The following is a 7,506-nucleotide window of genomic DNA, read 5'->3' as shown; positions in this document are numbered from 1 at the left end:
TCTATCTCTTACCGCCTGCTCGGTATTTTACTCGTAAGTCCAAATTTCACAACTTGTACTTTTTGGCCCAATGTACTCGAGTTTCAATTTTGGTAACATTTTTCGACTTTGACGCTTAATAACTTCCAAATCATGCTAGTTAGCGCTTTGCTTTCTTCTAGTCGTATCTAGCGCTGGGTGTTACCTTTCCAAAACACATCCTAGCTTTACAATCCATGCCATACAGCCGGAGCTACATGGTGCACAAGTCAAATCCATTTTAGCCATGTTTCATTTTTGCCAATTTTTGACCACTCGTATCACCCTTCCAGAGTGGTCCGATCTTCTCGCTGTCTATGGACGACTTTTAGGTCTCGTAGAGGCAAACTTATAAGTATTCTACGTCAACCCGCTATCTCTTACCGCCTGCTCGGTATTCTTGGTCTTGTGTGATTTTTGGAAATTTTGGTATTATTTTTCCACTTTGTCGCTTAATAACTCAGTTTTGCTCAACACTTAGCGCTTCGGTTGTTTGGGATTATAGTTAGCGCTCGGTTCGACCTTTCCAACACTGATCTTAGCATGTCGATCCGTTCCATACAGCCTGAGTTATTCGCGATACCGTGTTTCAACCCATTTCTCAAGTCTCGTTTTGGTCCAACTTTGAACCAGCCATATCACCCTGATGGGTACCTCCGATCTTCTCGCTCTATATTGGCCAAAGTTAGGTCTTGTGGTAACGTACTTATGATTGTTCTACGCCGTGTTCGTAGCTCTTATCGTTCGCCCGCTATTTTCGATCATAAGGTGAATTTTCGCCTCTAAACCACCATTTTTCACCTTTGCCCTCTAATATGACCGACTTGCTCAACACCTAGCGCTTCGCTTGGTAGGACACATAGCTAGCGCTCGTCAAGACCTTTCCAACGCATATCCAAGCTTTCCGATCCGAGCCATACAGCCTGAGCTATAGGCGATACCGTTTTTCCCATTTTCTTGGTCACACGCACTTTAGGGTACCCCTTTTTGCCTTTGACCCTTAATACCTCCTCCGGGTCACTAGTAGGCGCTCAGCTTGGTAGGAAACATAGCTAGAGCAGGCCTTCACCTTTCCAAAACTGCCGAAAGTGTACCGATCTGACATCTAGAACCAAAGTTATGGTCATTCCCATCATGCTCTACTTTCATGGTCAACCTCCACCAAGCACACCTAGGTTGGACCAACTTTCACCAACTCATCTCGAACCCCAAATTTGCTTCGACCTACTAGGTTTCCCTAGTAAAGTGGTCAAAACATCCATTACAACACGACTGGTCTTTCTGGTGGTCGACCTAGGCGACTTTGTTCGACGACCACCACCCCATGGAACTAAAAGACGTCCCTTGATACGGACCACCGATACATTTTCCGGCCTGTCTAAACTACACTCATCGAAATTTTTTTGGGTCCCCACCGTCATACAAGTTTGCCTAGGTCAAGTTTTTCTTCCGGATCGGCCGCGGACCTCACTTTTCATTATCTAGGGAGGCCATAGGGCCCCAAAAGGGGTTTTTTAAAATTTTCGACACTTTCGACTTTGGTCGGATTTTTTCCGATTTTGGTCCGACCTAGGGACTTGGTGGTCCAAGGAGCCTCGGGACCAAACTTTTTTCTCAGGGGTCCCTACCTCCATACAACTTTGCCTAGGTCAATTTTTTGTTCCAAATCGACCGCGGATTTCACTTTTCAATATCTGGGGCTCGTGTAGAGTCCGAATATGAGGTTTTCTCATTTTTCGACATTTTCGACTTTTTTCGACTTTTTTCGGGTTTTTCGACCTAGGGGTCCGCCGAACAAATTTTGGGTCAAAAATTTTTATTGAACTAGTCGAAAGTACGCAAAAAGATAAGACTTTTTGCCGAAGACACCATGCCCCGGAACCGACTCCTTCCCCTTCAAAATTGGGGACAAACGTGATTTTTGAAACTTTTCCTTAGGGAGCCCAAGACTTAGAAAATTTTCAAATTCTCGATTTTTCGATTGCGAGCTAGCGCTTTGCGGTCTTCGGCAATGTTGTAGATCTCGACGAGATAAGACTTTTTGGTCAAGGGACATTTTGCCCTCCGACCCCTCCTTCCCCCCGCAAATCGCCCCCCAAAGTGCAATTTTTGCATTTTCACCTCTTTGCACGCACTGTTCGGCCCAAATGGCCACTTTCTATGGGTCTGAGCGCTTTGCGGTCTTCGGCAAACTTTTAGAGCGTACCAAGCCCTAATTATAATTCTTCTACACCACCTTCGTACCTCTTCATCCCTGGCCGCTATTCGCGTACCAAGGTAATTTTTGTTCATTTTGTCAACATTTTTCATCTTTGACTGCTTATATCGGCCTTGCCATGAACCGATAGCGCTTCGCTGTGTTCTAACGTAAGTTAGTACTGCTCAATACCTTTCCAAATCATGTCTTAGATTGTCATTTGCTTGCATACAGCCGGAGCTATGAGCGATACCGTAAAAAGTACCGAAACTTGGAAAAATCCTTTGATCGCCCATATCCCCCCTTTGGGGGCCAGATATCGAAAAAAGTTCTGATTCAAAAAGTTGCGCATTAACGTGTTCTAGTTATGCCTAGAACATTTCACTTCGCTAGCTGGCCTGCAACTTAGCCGTAATTGGGATTTTAGGGTGTTCTTGGAGGGCCCATTTCCTGCGACTTGGTATCTTTTGGGCCCAATGTTTCTCTAATATCTCCACGAGTTTTCCAGATAGCCTTTTCAAACTTTCAGGGTGCCTAGAACACCTCAAGACCTTTCCAACGCTATGCCGTTTGCCTCGCTCGGACATCTACAGCCAAAGTTATTCGAGGTACACGGTACCTTACCCTGTTTTCTCAGTACTTGGTCGAAAATTTCGATCAGCCATATGACCGACTTGGACAACCCTGAGCGGGTTGGCCCCATATAACTAAACTTTCGTCTCGTGGAGGCAAACTTATAAATATTCCACGTCAACTCGCTATCTCGTACCGCCTTGACGGTATACTTGGTCCAAGGGCCATTTCCAGCGACTTGGTCGCAATTTCGCTCTAAGTTTCGCTAATACCTTCGTCCGTGGACATGGTGATTTTTTGTTCGTATTTTTCCTTGATAGTCCCACTCAAGACTATTCCATACCAGAGCCAAGCGTCCCGCTAAGTGCCATACAGCCTGAGCAGTAATTCATGAAAGGTACCTCTACCAGTTTTTGCCATACTTGGGTACAAACTTTGTATCGCCCATATCTCCACTTTGGAGGCCAGCCAGCACCTTTGCCCCATGTACTTTTTTCTTGGTCATACCATGCACTAAATATAATTGTTCTACGCCAACTTGCTATCTCTTCTCCAACTTGCCGTTATTCTTGGTCCAAGTCCCATTTCATTCGTTTTTGGACCCATTTTGCTATATGTTTCACTAATAGCTTCGGCCATGGACAAGCTGATATTCTGTTTGTATTTTTGCTTGATAGTCCCACTCAAGACCATTCCAAATCACAACGGAACTTGTCGCTCGGTGGCAAACTGACCGAGTTATAATTCATGAAAGGTACCTCAACTTGGTACACCACGTGGTCGGCCCAAACCATAAACCGACCAAACGACCGACTTGGAGCACCCTGACCGGGTTGGCCCCATATAATGAAAGTTGCGTCTCTACACGCCCAACTTATGAATATTCTACGCCAAGTCGCTATCTCTTACCGGTAAGCCGGTATTCACCTTCCAAGGGTGATTTTGGTCAAGTGCCATTTCCTGCGACTTGGTCCCCGAATTGGACCATCATCACCTAATATCTCCGTGGTCTTTCAACTCAGCCTCATGAAACTTCCAGGGTAGATAGGTCTCCCCGAGACCTTTCCAACGATATGCGCTTTGCCTCGCTAGGCCATCTACAGCCGAAGTTATTCATGGTACTTGGTACCTTACCCTGTTTTTTCCATACTTGTTCGTACTTGGGTACAAACTTTGAATCGCCCATATCTCCACTTTGGAGGCCAGCCAGCGCCTTGGCCCCATATACTTTTTTGTTGGTCATACCATGTCCAAAATATAATTGTTCCACGCCAACTTGCTATCTCTTCTCCAACTTGCCGTTATTCTTGGTCCAAGTCCCATTTCATTCGTTTTCGGACCCATTTTGCCATATGTTTCACTAATAGCTTCGCCCATAGACAAGCTGATTTTCTGTTCGTATTTTTCCCAAATAGTCCCACTCAGGACCATTCCAAATCACATCGTAGCTTGTTGCTCGGTGGCAAACTGACCGAGTCATAATTCATGAAAGGTACCTCATGTTGGTACACCACGTGGTTGGCCCAAACCATAAACCAACCAAACGACCGACTTGGAGCACCCTGACGGGGTTGCCCCCATATAATGAAAGTTGCGTCTTCCGACGTCCAACTTATGAATATTCTACGCCAAGTCGCTATCTCTTACCGGTAAGCCGGTATTCACCTTCCAAGGGTGATTTTGGTCAAGCGCCATTTCCTGCGACTTGGTCCCCGAATTGGACCATCATCACCTAATATCTCCGTGGTCTTTCAACTCAGCCTCATGAAACTTTCAGGGTAGATAGGTCTCCCCAAGACCTTTCCAACGGTGAGCCGTTTGCCTCGCTCGGCCATCTACAGCCGAAGTTATTAATGGTACTTGGTACCTTACCCTGTTTTTTCCATACTTGTTCGTACTTGGGTACAAACTTTGGATCGCCCATATCTCCACTTTGGAGGCCAGCCAGCACCTTGGCCCCATATACTTTTTTGTTGGTGATACCATGCACCAAATATAATTGTTCTACGCAAGCTTGCTATCTCTTCTCCAACTTGCGGTTATTTTTGACTCAAGTCCCATTTCCATAGTTTTTGGTACCAATTTGCTCTATGTTTCGCTAATAGCTTCGCCCAAGGACTTTGTGATTTTTTGTTCGCATTTTTCCTAAATAGTCCCACTCAAGACTATTCCAAATCACACCTTAGCTTGTCGCTCAGTGCCATACAGCCAGAGTTTTAATTCATGAAAGGTACATCACCTTGGTACACCACGTGGTCGGTCCAAACCATCAACCAACCATATGACCGACTTCGAGTCGAGCTAGCGGCTAGGCTCAATATAATGAAATGCGTGTCTTGATGCGGGCTACTGACGGTCTGAACAATGTAGCTCGCTAGCTCGTCTCTAAACTTGTGTTTTGGTCAAATATTGGGTGTTCATGTACCACTTCGGGTAACATGGACTTTGGTGCAACTTTACCACTTGTGCACTTAATAACTTCCCGGTCATTCAAGTCTTTGCCTTCATACTTTCAGGGTAGTTAGGTCTCGTCGAGACCTTTCCATACATATGCCAAACTCATCGATCGGACATCTATAGCCCGAGTTATTCGCGGTACACCGTACCTTACCCTGTTTTTTCCTCAATTGGGTACAAACCTTGGAACACCCATATCGCCCCTTTAGAGACTAGCTGGCACGTTGGCCTCATATAATGATAAGTGCACCTCAACTAGGGCTACTGACGGTCAGAACATTTCAACTTGCTAGCTCGGGCCCACACTTGTGTTTTTCTCGAATATATGGTTCAAGTGTGCCACTTTGGGCACTTTTGGACATTTTGTCCCCACACAACTTTCTTGCCTTGGTAGATAGGGTCTTGTGATCTTGGGCAAAAAGATGCACCAAGATAAAGTCTAACTTTCGTTCTTGTACCGCAAAGCGCTATCTCAAACACCCGAGGAGATAGAAAGTGATTATGTTCGGTATATCGGTCTTCCATGGCCTACTATGGTAAACCCCTGCAGGTATGCAACCGAAGGTGCTTGGTACATGTATTTGGTGCAATATCGGTGCAAAGTAGGTGTTTCCTTGATCGGGCTATAACTTTCTTGGTTGATGTTGGATTGCTTTGCGGTCTTCGGGGGATAGTTAGGGAACATGTTGGCCAACATTTCCTTATTCCTCAGCCTGGCCGTACCTCTTACCGTCTAGGCGGTATACATGCTCTAAGTTGGAACTTGTGTTCCTTTGGGTAACTTCTCTGACTTTGACGCTTAATAACTTTCGTTCATATGCAGCCTAAGCTCTGCAACTCTCAGGAAAGCTAGTACTACTCATTTCCTTTCCATATCAGTCTTTGGCTTGTCGATCCGATGTCTACAGCCTTACTTATTCACGTTCCCTGTGAAGGTAGGTTTTTGCCCATTTTCCAGTTCATGTGGTAACATTCCCAGACTTTGCCGGCTTTCTCTTCATGTGGTAACTTGCTTGCTCATGTGGTAACTTGGAAGTGTATTTCTGACAGACCCAATCTGGGACTTAGCCGATTTTTCTCTGCATATTATATGGATCCATCACTAGGCCATCTTGCTTGCTCATGTGGTAACTTGGAAGTGTATTTCTGACAGACCCAATCTGGGACTTAGCCGATTTTTCTCTTCATATCATATGGATCCATCACTAGGCCATCTTGCTTGCTTGTGTGGTAACTTGGAAGTGTATTTCTGACAGACCCAATCTGGGACTTAGCCGATTTTTCTCTTCATATTATATGGATCCTGGACTTAGCCGATTTTTCTCTTCATATGATATGGATCCATCACTAGGCCATCTTGCTTGCTTGTGTGGTAACTTGGAAGTGTATTTCTGACAGACCCAATCTGGGACTTAGCCGATTTTTCTCTTCATATTATATGGATCCTGGACTTAGCCGATTTTTCTCTTCATATCATATGGATCCATCATTAGGCCATCTTGCTTGCTTGTGTGGTAACTTGATAGTGTATTTCCGACAGACCCAATCTCGGACTTAGCCGATTTTTCTCTTCATATTATATGGTTCCATCACTAGGCCATCTTGCTTGCTTGTGTGGTATCTTGAAAGTGTATGTCTGACAGACCCAATCTCGGACTTAGCCGATTTTTCTCTTCATATAATATGGATCCTGGACTTAGCCTGTTATTAGGTTATTATATATGGATCCTGGACTTAGCCGATTATTAGGTTATTATATATGGATCCTGGACTTAGCCGATTTTTCTCTTCATATAATATGGATCCGGGACTTAGCCGATTATTAGGTTATTATATATGGATCCTGGACTTAGCCGATATTTCTCTTCATATAATATGGATCCGGGACTTAGCCAATTTTTCTCTTCATATAATATGGATCCGGGACTTAGCCGATTTTTCTCTTCATATAATATGGATCCGGGACTTAGCCAATTTTTCTCTTCATGTGGTAACGTATGCCAATCGCTCACAAGTCATGGGATAAGGGTACTTGTGTTCTTCCATCTTCTAAGTCCCGCACGGGGACATCGTGATCGCCCCAAGTCCGGAATAGCGCCAAGTCAAGCCCCACGGTGGCCGTGCAGGACCTGTTAGCGGGGGCCCCACTGACAGCACTAATCCGGACTTAGAAATTATATCTTTCTAATCGAACACCACACACGCAACACCACCATACCACCATCTCCTTGCAAGTACCTAAGTACCCGCAACTCCATGGT

This window comes from Anopheles ziemanni, assembly GCF_943734765.1.
Source record: "Anopheles ziemanni chromosome X unlocalized genomic scaffold, idAnoZiCoDA_A2_x.2 X_unloc_64, whole genome shotgun sequence".
Lineage (NCBI taxonomy): Eukaryota > Metazoa > Arthropoda > Insecta > Diptera > Culicidae > Anopheles > Anopheles ziemanni.
Note: the sequence above shows the minus strand (reverse complement) of the source record.